Source organism: Pleurodeles waltl, chromosome 10 (genome assembly GCF_031143425.1).
Source record: "Pleurodeles waltl isolate 20211129_DDA chromosome 10, aPleWal1.hap1.20221129, whole genome shotgun sequence".
Lineage (NCBI taxonomy): Eukaryota > Metazoa > Chordata > Amphibia > Caudata > Salamandridae > Pleurodeles > Pleurodeles waltl.
This window is the reverse complement of record NC_090449.1, coordinates 398,291,097-398,305,628: the sequence shown is the minus strand read 5'-3', so window position 1 is coordinate 398,305,628 and position 14,532 is coordinate 398,291,097. Positions and strand designations below refer to the sequence as shown.

At 43.2% G+C, this 14,532-nt stretch overlaps 1 protein-coding gene across 5 annotated transcripts in view; it reads right to left on the bottom strand.

Moving 5' to 3' along the window:
* Positions 1 to 14,532, bottom strand: part of TELO2 (telomere maintenance 2) — an 863,005-nt gene that overhangs the window by 176,033 nt on the left and 672,440 nt on the right. The gene's annotated exons all lie outside the window — the stretch shown is intronic.

The window sequence follows — 14,532 nt, the reverse complement described above, 5'->3', positions numbered from 1 at the left end:
CTAGCAAAGTTGACTTAGTTCTGTCACATTTGTGCCCCTGCTCTGGAATGCAGTGCCACTGATACAATTTAAAAAAACATTTCCTATCTGCCGCACTTCTGTGCCTATCCTAGTCATGATAGCCTCCTGTTCTATGTCTGAAAAAGTGCTCCCTACTTCCACTTCCTAAGCAATATGAGAGGGCATTTCCTGTCTGACCTGGGATGTGCTAATATTTTTTAATATCTAAAACGAGTTGTGTATTGGTCGTCTTAGCTTGCAGCCGACCTTCAGTTGTCCAATGTCCTAAATGACCCCTTTCTTGATAGGTAGATGAGAGTCCAAGTGCCTAATCTAGCTAAACCTAAATGTTTCCATCTCAAGGAAGCCCAAATCCAGTTTGAACTACTCAATTGATTACCCACTCTGTAGAGAATGCCCATTCTGAGCACTCCTCTTCTTTTGAGAGTGACAATGTTGTAGATATAAAGGGCCTGATTACAACTTTGGAGGAAGGTGTTAATCCGTCCCAAAAGTGACGGATATACCACCAGCCGTATTAAGAGTCCATTATATCCTATGGAACTCGTAATACGGCTGGTGGTATATCCGTCACATTTGGGACGGATTAGCACCTCCTCCAAAGTTGTAAGCAGGCACATAGTCTGTTAAAATGGATTGCTTAAACTTCAAACATTTCTAAATTTATTGCTTAGAAATTAATGTTTCCTCTGAATTAGGACAACTTAAGTCTTGTTGTTCATATTACCATCATGTCGCTGTCAAACATGTGACTCAGACTACTGTTTATTCTGTAGTATAATAAAGGCTTGTTGATAGCTCTGGCTGAGAAAATGATTCCCTGTAAATGCATGGGTAGAGTGTACTTTCCCAAGGACAGAGCAACTATCCCAGGCTTCATGACATACTATGTAACATTCATGTAGTGAGAACAGATGTTGGGAACACTAGAACTCCATGTATTAGAACAACGAGAAAATCCTCAAATGTATTTTCATACAACGGTTGCACTTTGCTTAATCTATTTTGGCGATGAGCAAGTGAACCATGTTAGGAGGAGACTCCTGTCCCAGACTTAGAAGGTAAATCTTTGTTGGATGTTCAGAAGAACTGCACTAGGTTCCTGGTGTATTCTTAGAGACTTATTGATCTAACTTTGATGGCCCAGCTATGCATTTCGATATTTTAACTAATTGAGTAAATCTTATACAGAGAACCTTGTCTGTTGTGCTTTTTCAAAAATGCTTTAGTCTTTCATTTTGTATGTTCCCTACCTCGATTAGAGAGAAGGGTCTAGAGACACGCATCAAAGTCCAGCAGGAACTGCAGTGCTTCCGATGAGGTGCCAGTGCTCATAGGAGGAAATCAAATGTATGCATTTGCACTTTGACAGGTCAAGCTTTAAATCCAGTTTCACTGTTATCGAGGTAAAATGGATTTAAGTCTGCTAGCTTAGGTGGCCTTCTCCCATACCTAAATGGTAACCATAGTGATAGATGTGATACATATATCTTCTTGGGCTAGTTGCTCTTAGCCAAACATCGAACTAACCCCACTGGCTTTCCAGCAAAATGTGAGGTACACAAAACATCACTATTTTCCTGTGTCTCCTCAAGACCAATGAGCTAGGTGGCTCAGATGAGCTGCTTGGTAATAATAAACAAGCCAAGAAAAACTCCTTATCTAGGGTTTTGCACCAGACGGTTTCCATGAAACCCTAGAGGACATCCCAGCTCATAAAAAAGTTATGTTTGGATCTCTGTAAGGACTGCAGCACGTCTCTAACAGCAGCACAATGTAGTGTCTGAAATATGTAAAAACATCCTTGGTACCATAGTCATTTTGACAACTGCAATTCTCCCAAGAAAGAAAAGGCTCTGGGATTCCATGCCTGGCCATCCATCTGAGTATCACTAATCAATCAGTGGTGGTAATTCAAATGCATTATCTGTTAAAAGGAAGTTATGAATCGAACCTCCAAAAATGTAATACCTTTGGACTCCCATTTCAGAGGGAACTGCTACTCCAATTTCGTTGTTTCACTTGATGGAGTGGAAAGGTTCAAGGTTTTAGACATCCTTATATTATTAACCTTAAAAGCAAACACTTTCAGGTGTCTTTCAAGCTTCTCAATAAGAGCTGTTGGAGATATCCTCGAGTTTTGCATAGAGATCATCATCTATTACCTCATTTGGGTTATGTTACGCAGATTTGAAGAGCCCACTATTACTCTGGATGGTATCCTGGCGCTGACCAGTTGTGAGTCTAACAGAATCTACAGCCGAGTAGGACTACTCGAAAAGCTAGGTCTTCAGCTTTTTGAGGAATTCAGGAAGTGAGGAGGAGGCTCTTATGTATAGATGCAGGTTGTTACATGCTTTAGGAGCAATGCAGAAAATTACCAGACCGCCGGAAGCGATTTTACGTATGTATGGGAAATGTGCAAGTAGGAGTCCGGACAACCGGAGTTTAAAGATAGTTTGCCCTATTTACACTCTGGAGATACTCTTATTTTGCCTCATGGAAATAACTAATGACTCCATTATCAGAATGAAAAGAAATAACAACAAAGCACACCACTGCTGTGTGCCTCTTCGGATCAAAAGATTGGACTGTTAGACCTTTCACTCATACCCTCGCAGCGAACAATTGATGTTTGCAGTGGTCTTCATCAGCATCCCTTCCTTAAATTCCCACACACTCTATTTGTCCAATATTTTAAGGACCTATTTTCCTTGGTTATGTATTATTTGTAAGACAGTTGTGCATATTATGGCTCAAATGCCTTTGACATATCAGTCCCAATTGGTCTGAATGTAAAATGATCTGCTGTATCAAAGGATAAAGTCTAGCTATTAGTTTTCTTGTGAAAACATTAACATTTAGATTCAACAAAGACGGGTCTGTATGAGCTACAGTGGGGCGAATCCTTCCTACGTTGAGGGATGACCAATAAAAAAACTTGCATTATGTTACCTGTGAATGAGACTAAAACGAAGGAAGCATTGTAGAATTGTAGAATTCTGGTGCCAGTGTCTGTTCAAAATTCTTAAAAGTGTTAAAGAGAAACAAAATCAGGCCTCGTAACTTCAGCATTCTTTTAACCTCCTGATTGCTTCAGTTATTTCTTCTAACCTAATAGGTCATTTTAGTTACTCCATCTGCTCGGTCGATAGTTTTTGTAATTGAGTTAGTATATGTTTCTTACGGTCTTCACTCATTTCCTCCATCATAGAAAGTGCTTGGCAAATTCCCTGATTAGTACTGTCTTACTTCTGTTTGTCATACTAGCAAGAGTTTCTCAAGGCTAAAACATCTCTGAACTACTTTTTAATTTTTGCATCAGACTCCTCCTGGAATTCAACAAATCCTCCAACTTGCATGTAAAAACAGAACAGACGATACACAGGTAATCCTTCACCTGGAAAATCCAAATAACCCTGAAACCTCAAAATTAGGTGGTGGTCTGAAAGCAAATGGCTGTTTGATGGTAACAAACCATCTCAAACAAGGCCGCAGAAACAGAGATCCTTATGTGTGCAGATTGTAAATCCTATGCCTGACCTAATAAATTAGGAACACCGCAAATAACTTCAAAGGAAGTGAAAAAAAACAGGAATTATACTGGACCCAGCCTTATCTATTATCTCAAAGGGAATTCAATTAATAAAATCAACATACCATTCAATGAGGATTACACTTCCTATTATCAAATATATAAGATTCCCTCACAAAGTCCAGGCAACTACTTCCCTCATCAAGTCACAACTGTATTATGGCAATGGTTTATGCCAGAGACTATCAATTTCACTTATGAGGTGACTCTAAAGAATTCAGAATGCAGAGGGGTAAGGTAACTCGGACATGTAGGAATACAAATTCACATCTCTCCTGCGCTGAAGACCTTCACTAGCTCTTGGTTGTCAGAAGAAGTCCTTTCAAATTTGGTGCATCATGCACAAGCAATGAACAGCAGGGAACCAGTCTTGTGGCAAATGACACAAAAAGAGATAACTTTAAAAAAAAGAAAGCTGTGCTCTAGATTAGCACTGCAACTTTTCATACAACAGAATAAGAAAAAGGAATGGAGGTTCATTCTTCTAGGTCCAAGTTGGCAAATTATGCAGTTCAGGTCAAACAAACCTTATTGGGCAGATTGCCATCAAAGTACGTAAAAATATCACTGTGCAAATTGTTAAATTTGAAGTATGAATGGCCATAAATATAATATACATAAAAGATTTAAAACCAAAGACATGTATTAGGCAATAAACTAAATATTTCTTTAAAATAGTGAGTGCAAAAGAATTAAAAGCTAAAAATAAGCACAAGTAGAAACATGCCTAATGGACCATTGTTATCTTATGGCAAATGTTAGAGAACTTTGTTTTTGCTGATCCTCCACATCGCCAGGAAGAACCGAGAGACCATAAAGACTACATGTTGGCTAGTGTTTGTTTTTAGAATTTGCAGAGCCTCGCTATAATCCCTGACATCTATATTCGGACAGAGTGGCAAGATCCATTTTTCTTGATGCTCTGATATGTAGGGCAGAAAAGTATGACATGGACAACTGATTCTTTTGAGTTAGTACAAGACAGGCACAGCCTGCCACTTGGCCCTGGTTCACGCCCCCCAACATGCTGCAAAAGAAGAAAGCGGCAGGGTCCCATACCTAAACTGCAGGTAGAGCTTCCTGGTAGTTGTAGGTTTTATATCATCCAGGAACCTCTTGTCTTCAAAGCTGTCCTTCGTCAGTAGGAAGGTAGAAGTAAGGTGGCCCAAACTAGACTGGCCTTTCATTATGCCCAATTTGTGTTGCCAGTAGGTTCTCTTAATTTTTTTGTGGTCACACAAGCCTCCTCAGGAACATCCCACATTCTCTCGAGCCCAATTTTAGTGAAAATAGTTTTTATGTGCCTAAGCCAGGGTATGTTGCCTGAGCCTGGAATACGTATCACCACGGCTAAGCCTGAGTAAGCGCAGAGCTCTGACATGGTCCAGAGCCTTCTCCAATACACAATGGGCCTTACACCAGCTCAGTCTGAGATGCTTCTTAGCTCCAAATCTAACCTTAGGGGGAGCAGCGGTGTACTGATGGGAAGACCAGTCAATTGACGCATAAAGTGTGTTTTGACTGAGACCAATGACATCTGCCTTTGGCCCCATAGCTTTATGCCATGCAGGACTGTTCAAAGGGCCTGACTACTGTAAATTTGGAGTGCCAGTGAAATTGGGTGATATTGAGAGCCTTTATGCATCTTTATTATTCCCCGTATATTGGCTCTAGTTTGAATCTGCAATATGGGTTTGCCAATCAAAATGCTCGCTTAGGGTGACATCCAGATAGTCAAAATTATGTACGAGCTCCAAAGGAGACCCTCTCAGCATGGGATTGGGGCAGGTAGAATAGCATGGGTTGAAAACCATATATTTAGTTTTCCTAATATTAATGTCTAGGCCTCTTAACTTCCAAAAGTGGCTGAATCGATCAAGGATTCTTTGCAACCCCATTAGTGTTTTTGAGAGTAACAGCGTGTCATCTGAAAACATTAGGGCAGGCACCCTGATGTTTGCAAGATGTGGAGCGCCCGAGTCACATTGATCCAAAAACATGACCAGATAATTAATAAATAGTGTGTTAACCAGATAATTAAGCAATAGAGTAAATAGGGTGGTGCAAGTACACAACCTTGCCTAAACCCCTTTATGAACTGTGAATGGATTTATCATTTCACGATCGCCCACATCTGACTTGCAGGTAACTGCTGTCATGGAGTCTCTTGATCATATCCAAACAGTATCGTGGTACCCCTATGTCAGCCAGAATCTGCTAGAGGGTACGGCGGGAGAGTAGATCAAATGCAGACCTTAGGTCTACAAAGACCAAGTAGAGTCGACCACCCCCTAATAGGACAGTCTTCCAGTACCACAGCTGGAGACGAAACACCTGGTTAAGTGTGCTGCTGCATTCTCTAAAACCAGCTTGTTGGGGAGGGGCAATATCTCTTTAGCTGTTATCCATTCTTACAGTCTGCTCAAGATTATCCTAGCAAAAAGCTTTTGGGAACTATCGAAAAGGCTGTCTTGGCGGGGTATTACCGCCCTATAAAATAGTTTAGGCCAAAGCCAAACACTAAACAAAATGTAGTCTATAAGGCTTGTGCTCTGTGGAGGATTGAACGTGTGATTGCCCTCTCTATTAGAGTTTGAACTACCATTGCAGGCTCTTACCCCTATTCAACATGAGTGCATTAAGCTTTAGAGCCAGTGGGGACCATCACTAGCTCCGGAATGACCCAGAGGAGATATTCCTCAATTATATAAGACTCAACGCTAGCGTCATGTGGGTTAAATTGACAACTGACAATGGAAAAGATATCAGCCATTGGGAGTTACTCAGAACTCGGGCGGATGGTGAAGTCATTATTTACCTACCTGAATATATCAGAACAATCCCTCAACAGGTCATCATGATCAAAACTGTTCATGGTATACTCGATGACCCAGGTAATGTTACTGCTTAAATGCCAATAACTTATATCTACATAGCAATTATTAGAGCATTATTACAGAATGAACACCAGTAAGACTATTGCATATTCGACAGAAACAATACCCTACTAATATAATATATACCTACAGGATAATCAAATCATCTTGGGGAAAGCGAACCACTGTGGTTATCAGACAGCATTTGCATGGATCAGCATGACAACCTCAATGCAAACAGCTTTGACTAAATACATTAACGATAGTATTCCAAACGAAAGTACTAACCTGTCTGCAAACATAACCAACCTACACATAAGAAAAACACTAACTGCTGAAACATTCATGAGAAGCCTGTTCAGATGGCAATCCCCAACCCTGGAATAACTTGACTAATCTCTACCTCTTTATCTGACACAATCTAGCACCAGGTATCAATCAGGAGCATGATACCTGTCCAGAAACAGCATCCGTGACAATGCATCTAGCAATGGGATTAACCTACCGGAACACAAATTCATCCTCCAGATATGAATGACAACAATTGAACAACCTAGCATCAAAACCCTATTTACATATTTTGAAACATAACATAAACAACCCCATCTCCGAATTTGACTAATAACACTGGGTACCCATGTCTAGGTATGCTACCTGGCTGGAAAAGACAGCGAATGGTCAGCGGTAGTAAAAGCTATATAAATGCCAATACAATACAAAGAACTTACCTGCTAGCAGCTTCCTAGTTGTACTGCCCTGTAATAAAATGTTTGCTTTAGTTCTCAACAGGGTGGGCATTACTTTATCCAGCTGTTAAACGTGGTGCTGAATATGGACTGATGTAACCTTTTCACCATACCCTCTGATATAATGAATACATTATGTAAATTTTCCAACGTATGTAATTCTCATTCTACTAAGGATTGCAGCGCAATTGTGATATGACTACTTAAAGCTTCCTTTATAGCATACCACAAACCCCCTTCTATCTACCATTAATTATATACTTTTTCTTAATATCCTCCACTACTGTTTGATGTTTTATGGCATTCCGACGCAGTCAGCAGAATCTTTGCCTTTGGGTGTAGTATCAATAGAGATTTGTGTTGGGATGTGATTGGAAACTTTCTCTGCTCCCTTATTCTATCCAGCAAGGAGTGACTTATCACAATCACACATGATTTACCCTATGTTTTGGGTGAAGCTAAAGAGCCTACCTTGGGTTATTGGAACCCAAACAATCCGCCATGTTCTTTTCCTAGCACCACCCACTAGAGTTCTCCTTCCGCAACTTGCAATATAGGTCCTATTGTGTCTTATACAACGGGTTCCTATCCAAAATTAGTAGAATAAAAGAGACCATCTCTTAACACTACCACCAGTGAGCTACTGAATATGTCTGTTTTCGCTCACATAATTTTGGGCATGACTTTGATGGCATGACTTTGATCAATTATACTGTCTTTTCAAGATCTGACACCTAACTAGCTGTTTGCCCACCACCCCCGAGGGAAACAGAACTCCAGAACATTCACCTGATTCACTGAATCATCCCTCTGGACTACTTGACTTGCTGCCTAGAGCTATAACTACAGCCTCAGCAAGATTGGTGTGGACCTAGGCCCATGCCTCTCCCCTTCCCCAGTTCCATGTTTTACACTTAGGGCCTGATTACAACCTTGACGGATGGGATACTCCTCACAAACATAACAGATATCCCGTCTGCCATATTACAAGCTCTATTATGTCCTATGGACCTTGTAAAACGGCAGGCGGGATATCAGTCACGTTTGTGACGGAGTATTCCATCTATCAAGGTGGTAATCAGGCCCTTAGTTAAAATCCTAGAGCTCTCCAGTTAGACACCAGTAGCAATAAAGTATAAGCACTGGAATCCAGCAAGAGATGGTGAATTATTTGAGCTCCTTCTGCTCAGCCGTTACGAACACATGATTCACGCCCTGTGCAGCAACACTGTCCACCTAACCCATGGATTCCATCTCATTCAACATTTCCTTTCAATACTGTTCCCTTGTTTATAAAGTAAAAAAAAAAAAACAATGAAAAAGCAGTGTCTCTTCAGGAGATCAGTTTAATTGCCTTGTGCAAGATCTTTCAAGAAACTGAAAATGCTCAGTAACTTAGAGGAGGCACTGAGAGTCCTCACATTCGATGTAATGATCTTTAACATCTTTTCCAGATTAAACATGTGAGATTGCTATTTTAGCAAACCATTCCCTGCAACAACCGAAACAGCTGTTCTGTAATATGGTGAATTGGCAGATCTCGGTTCAATCCACTTAACATTTCCCTTCCTGCCCCCAGCAGAACTCAGCCGAAAAACATCTAGATATAAGTAACCAATCCTCCGCCGCCCCCCAGTTAGGTTGATTGGATAGTGACCTAGAGTCAATCACTATAGATATCAATTACCCACTACTTAACTGCCTAGCCATACTAGCAGAACTCTGATCTGTTTTAAAGATTATCGCAGCTGCTCCCACCCAAACAACTACCAGTAGAAGCAAAATCGCACACCAAATATTAAGCTGTGTCAACCAGCCCTCAGGAGAGACATGAAAGTAACAATGCCATTTTTGTAGAAGGTTTAGATTTTCAAAACTATTTTTTCCCCCCTCTTCAATGGGGTTACCATAGGAGTAGAGACATTTCACTTATCTCAGGGTATCTTCTTTAGAGTTTGACATGTCTTTCTCAGATGAGGGTTATCACCCCTTCTGTTTTCAACTTTCTTTTAGCCATATAGAATTAATCTCTTTCTGATCCAGACCTCCTCATACGCCTCCTACAAGCAGATTATTCTTTTTGATATTGAGGATCTTCTTCATCACTGTGACTGATTTAACCACAGCAACATTCCAGGTTAACAAAATCTGAATGGGAACAGATGCCTTGAAGTTTCCACCTTTTGCACACCTAGATATAATCCAACCTAAATGAAAGGAATGGTTTCACTGTCCTGAGGGGCCCAAGTCTGCCACTCCTAGTCCCACCACCCCCAAAGAGGAAAGAATGGTTGGAACTGGTGTCATAAGAGATATTCAATAGGACCATCCTTTCCTGGTGTGCTAGCTCAGAGCTGACTCTCACGTTTGTGTATGGTTCCCTTTAACACTGCCACAGTTGTACCCACACTTTGCTGTTTGTATTCAGGGAGCCATGTTCTAAGCTCTCCCTCATGGCCTGTGCTTTGAATGCGACTATTTAACCAGTCATGCTCTGGTCCTACAAGACAGTAACATTCTGATGCCAGACCTGGGTTGCTTCTTCATTATTTTTTTTAAAACATTTCAAGTTGGCACCATACCAACACTGAAAACACAGATGTACAGGTACTCCTTCGCCCACACATTGTACCAAGGCTCACAGGCCCTGGGGTACAGTTTATCTCTCTCCCCAGATGTCCCCCAGATCAACTGTCCCCCTCCTCCGCCTTTCTCCTCATGCCCCGAATTTTGCTGAGTTTCCTTGGGCATCCTCTGACCTCATACATTGTTTCTTTGGCTTGCATGCACCAGAACATACTCCTTTGCGATTGTACAATCCCCGGTGTCGCCAGTGACCCCCATAGCCGCACTATTTTGCTGCACGACACTGCTAATGTTCACCACAGCAGTGTGTACTTGGTCACGGTGTGGTATGCCCATCCCATATTCCCAGGAGCACTAATACCGGAGTAAGTTGCATTTCTTCCTCTGTGATTGCCCTCATTTTGTCCCTGACCGTTTCCTAGAAGGGTTGCCTCACTAGGCTGTCCCACAAAGTGTGCACTAGTGTCCCTCACATACCACACCCGCTACCGCAGATCAGACTTTGCCCTTCCCATTCTGAACTGCCTGGTTTTCATATAATATGCTTGATGTGGGATCTTTAATTACACAAGCCGGAAACTTGTCCTGATTACCACTTTGTGCAGGTACCTGCATGCTTCCTCTCAAGCCAGATCCTCCTACTCCCAGAGATCCTAGGTCAGGTTAATGGGCATGGTAGTGCGCCGTAGGGGTCCTATAAATCTGTGATATTGCATGCTTGTGCTGAGGTGCTGCCAACAGTCTCAGCTCCAGCGGGGTTTCCTCTGCCTTCTTCTGGAGCCGATAGTTATAGTTGGCTAAAGCATATCGGACTTGCAAGTGACTGAGTCTTTGACTGAATGCTAAATCATATCTCAGCTGGAGCTTAGCAAAGGGGAGTAGCTCACACTTCGCGCCGATATCCCCTAACTTGGAATACTTATTAGATTCCACTATCTGCCCCTTTCAAAGAGTCTCAATCAGACAGAATCCCGGAATCCCAGAGTGGCGTCTCTAGTGACACCTTACCTCCTCAGCCTAATTTCACTGTGGCTTACTTTCCCTCTTGATTACCACTGCCAGTGGAGCAGGCATCGGGAGCACCCTGTCCCCACCCCAGTGAGTTTCCCCAAGTATCCTCTTCCCCATGGCCTTCCTATTAACCCAGGTCTAGTGGGGGTTGAAGGCCCATTCCTTTACAGTCACAAGTTGAGTCGCCCAATATTAGACCTGTAGGTGTGGCAGAGTGATCCCTCCGTCGCAGGGGCCTCTGGTCACAGTCTGGAGCACGATCTGTGGGGGACTACCTTCCCAGAGTAAATGTCAGGTCTATCCACTGCTTGGAAAAATCGGATACCTCGAAGAGTGTATTCTGCAGCAAAAAAAGAAGTATGGGTAGTATGATCATTTTGCACAGGGTTGCCCTACCCAGTAGTGCGAGGGTAAGACGTTGCCAGTGCCCAACGTCTTGTGTGTAGTCCTCTAACGCTTTATCTAGGTTGGCACAATAAAAATCTACTGCATTTCTTATTATGTGGCATTTGAAGCCCTCTTGGGACTATCGCAGTGGGAATTTTACAATCACACATGGGTGCCATGGTGTGATTAGACATATAATTGATTTGAGCCAATTAATACGGATGTTCAAGAATTCCCTAAAAATGTTCAGGAGCTCCAGCAATCATGGGATCGAGTTCTCCATGTCTGTTAGGTATATCAACAGATCATCTGAATATAGTGAGATTGTGTCATCCCTATTGCGAGTCCCATGTAAGATCCGTTAGCTGGACATCATGATGGACCTAACATGCCAATGGTTTGACCACTATTACACACAGCAGTGACTAGAACCTTATCAGGTATTTTCAGCTCCACATTCAGGCGGGAGATGCATCTAAAGGACCCACAATCTTGTGGTGGTTTACCGCTCTTATGAATAAGGACTATCTGAGCTGGTCCTTTGGAAAACTGCCCACACTTCTCACCTCCTAGAACATATCTTTTAAGGATTCCTGGCTTACCTCTGATGCATATAAAAATCCCAGGGGAACCTATTAGGTAATGAGGTCTTTCCGCTCTCTATCTGTGCTACTGCTCTCAATACCTCTTCCCCCTCTATGGGGCCTTCAAGGCACTCACAATCCAACACAGTCAGAGGAGGGATAAGAGTGTCACCCACAAAGGCTCTCAGGTGCCTTCTCCAACCCTTGATATCGGGATTAGTATAATATGTGCAGGTGGTCTTGAAAGGTCTGGGATTATTGCCATAGATTCATCTTCAATTCCCTTGTGGGCCCATCACTCTGCTAATTCACCTCTTGCCCGTGCCACGCCAGGCTAGCCATGCCAGCAGCTTTACATCTTTATTGAGCATTTCATATACTCTGTGTTGCCTACCCCTACAGTAGGCCAATGTGTCCTGCTCAACTTGTTTCCTCTCTTCCTCTCATAATAGGGCTATCTGATGTGACAGTGTGGAACCTGGCAATGCTATATAGCTGGTTTCTAGGTGGAGCAATTGAGCTTCTATGTCCCTCACCGCTCCCGTTTCTTCCCTGTGGTGGGTGAAATGAGAGCTCCCCTAGTCCTATAAGTCTCCCATAGTATTTTGGGTGACCAACTGATCCCATGTTTTCCTGAAAATAATGTTTGGTGGACGTCTTAGTCTCCCTGTCTGTAACCTCCCACTGGTCCAGCATCCACCCTGTTTGTCTGCCTGCACTCAGTCAATTCCAGGCTCACACATCGGGGAGTGATTCAAAATCCCTCTCACCAGATAGCGAGTGTTCCTGAAGTATCTCTTCTTAGCTTCTAGGATTAATATGTAGTCCACTCTTGACATGGCCATCATCTGAATACTGTTACATCTTCATGTGCTCCTCCGGCCAGAGATCTAGCAGGCCCAAGGCCTTGGTAAAAGAGTAAAGTCGGGTATCTGTTCTGAACTGCTGCATGCACGAGGATGCTCTATCCAGTCCCTATCAATAACTAAACTGTGAAGTCCCAATTCTCCCACCTCCCCCTGCAAATCTTTTTGAAGGTACCACAATACTATAATTAATTTAATTCCATTCCATTCCCCATGCAAATCAGCACAACAGCCCCTCTAGTCTGTCCATGTCCGTGATATCAATTGTACCAGTACCTTGTATCTCCCCTCCCCGGAAAGCCACAGTTGTTCTGCATCTGATGTGTTTCCTGTAGGAGAATGATGTATGGGTCCTGTTTAGCCAGGTATTTGTCCACCACCATTCTTTTCAGACGGTGCCCCAGTCCAGTGACTTTGCATGAGAGGAATGTAAGACCCTCTCTTGTTTTATGTCCCTCCATGCGTGTGTAGGAGAGTGAGGCTGTTTCTCTCCCATTGCCACATGTTGGTTCATCTGGTGTTGTCAGTGTACCGTAACTTTTTCCGTCTCAAATAAACAGCAACCCCCCATGTCCCAACTAATTGTCTGTATGTTCAGTGGCTCTTGGCACTAGTGCCCCTTGTCGGGGTGAAACATGTCCCTTCTCAATAAGGCTCTATGCACGTCTGAACCATGCCTTTGATCTTTATCTACCTCTCTGGATATTTAGTCAATGTTTGTTAACACTGCAGACTTCTACCCACCATCCGTCGAGGGCGAAGACCCTAGCACCTCCCTCTTCTCTTAAAAGTTGTGTGTGGGTAACATTACGTCATGTGTCTACTGCCCGCCAGCCCTTTAGCCACTCCCAAGCCTCCTCTGCTGACTCAAAGAAACACATTTTCCCCTCTGCTACGAGACATAGTTTGACCAGGACCACCATGGCATACGGCAGGCGTCTCTTTCAGAGTTCCTTGTCAAAGGAACATTGACAAGCCTGAACCTCTTGTGTAAAACCTGGGCAGACCCTGATGGTATGGTTTTCTTACAGCAGCGAGCCATTGATTCTCACTGCTCTCAGGAAGGCGTCCTGGTCCGTGTAACAAAGGATCTTTGCTATGATGGGGCATTCTCTTTCCACCACAAAATGTGCAGACACATCACCACTTTGTGGAGGATAAAGGTTTCTATGAATCATTTCAAAATGTTATCCTCTGCCTTCTCAGGAAAGCCTACCAGGTGGATATTGTTTCGTCGTGATCTCCCTTCCACGTCCTCAGCTCTGGCACAGAGGCATTGCATGTGTTTCTTTACTTGCTATCTTTCTGGTTGGACCATCTTGATCACCGTAGAGTGCACCCAGAAGACCTCCTCCATCTTATGCATTTGTGCCTTGAATTTGTGGATTTCCGTCCATAGGAATTTAATGTTGTTTGCCATAATATCGATCTTCGTCTTCTGCACCGTTTTGGAGTTGTTGATGGCAGCCAGGACCTCCTGTAGTGTGGGTTACTGCCTCTTTGACTCCACCAGTCCTGGTGTTTCCGCGGTCCTCTGCGTTGTCACACATTCAACCCTTGAACGCATATATGTCCAGTTCATTTTGCTGTAGGGTCCTGGGCCTTTTTACCACACCCCATAGGGTATAAACTGGGACAGGTGCACAGGTGGCCAGCCCTCACCTTACTGCCTGTAGGGGACTTCACCCCACAGCCTGTAGGAGGGCCCTCTCTCTCCACAGTGACTCCCAGTCACTATTGCCGGGCATCACATGGACTGCGAGCCCTTCGTCCTTGTGTGGAATACTGCTGGTTCTTCCCTCAGCGGCGCCTGTTCTACTGCGAGTTCTCAGTGCCCACGTTAAAGAGTCCCACAGAAGA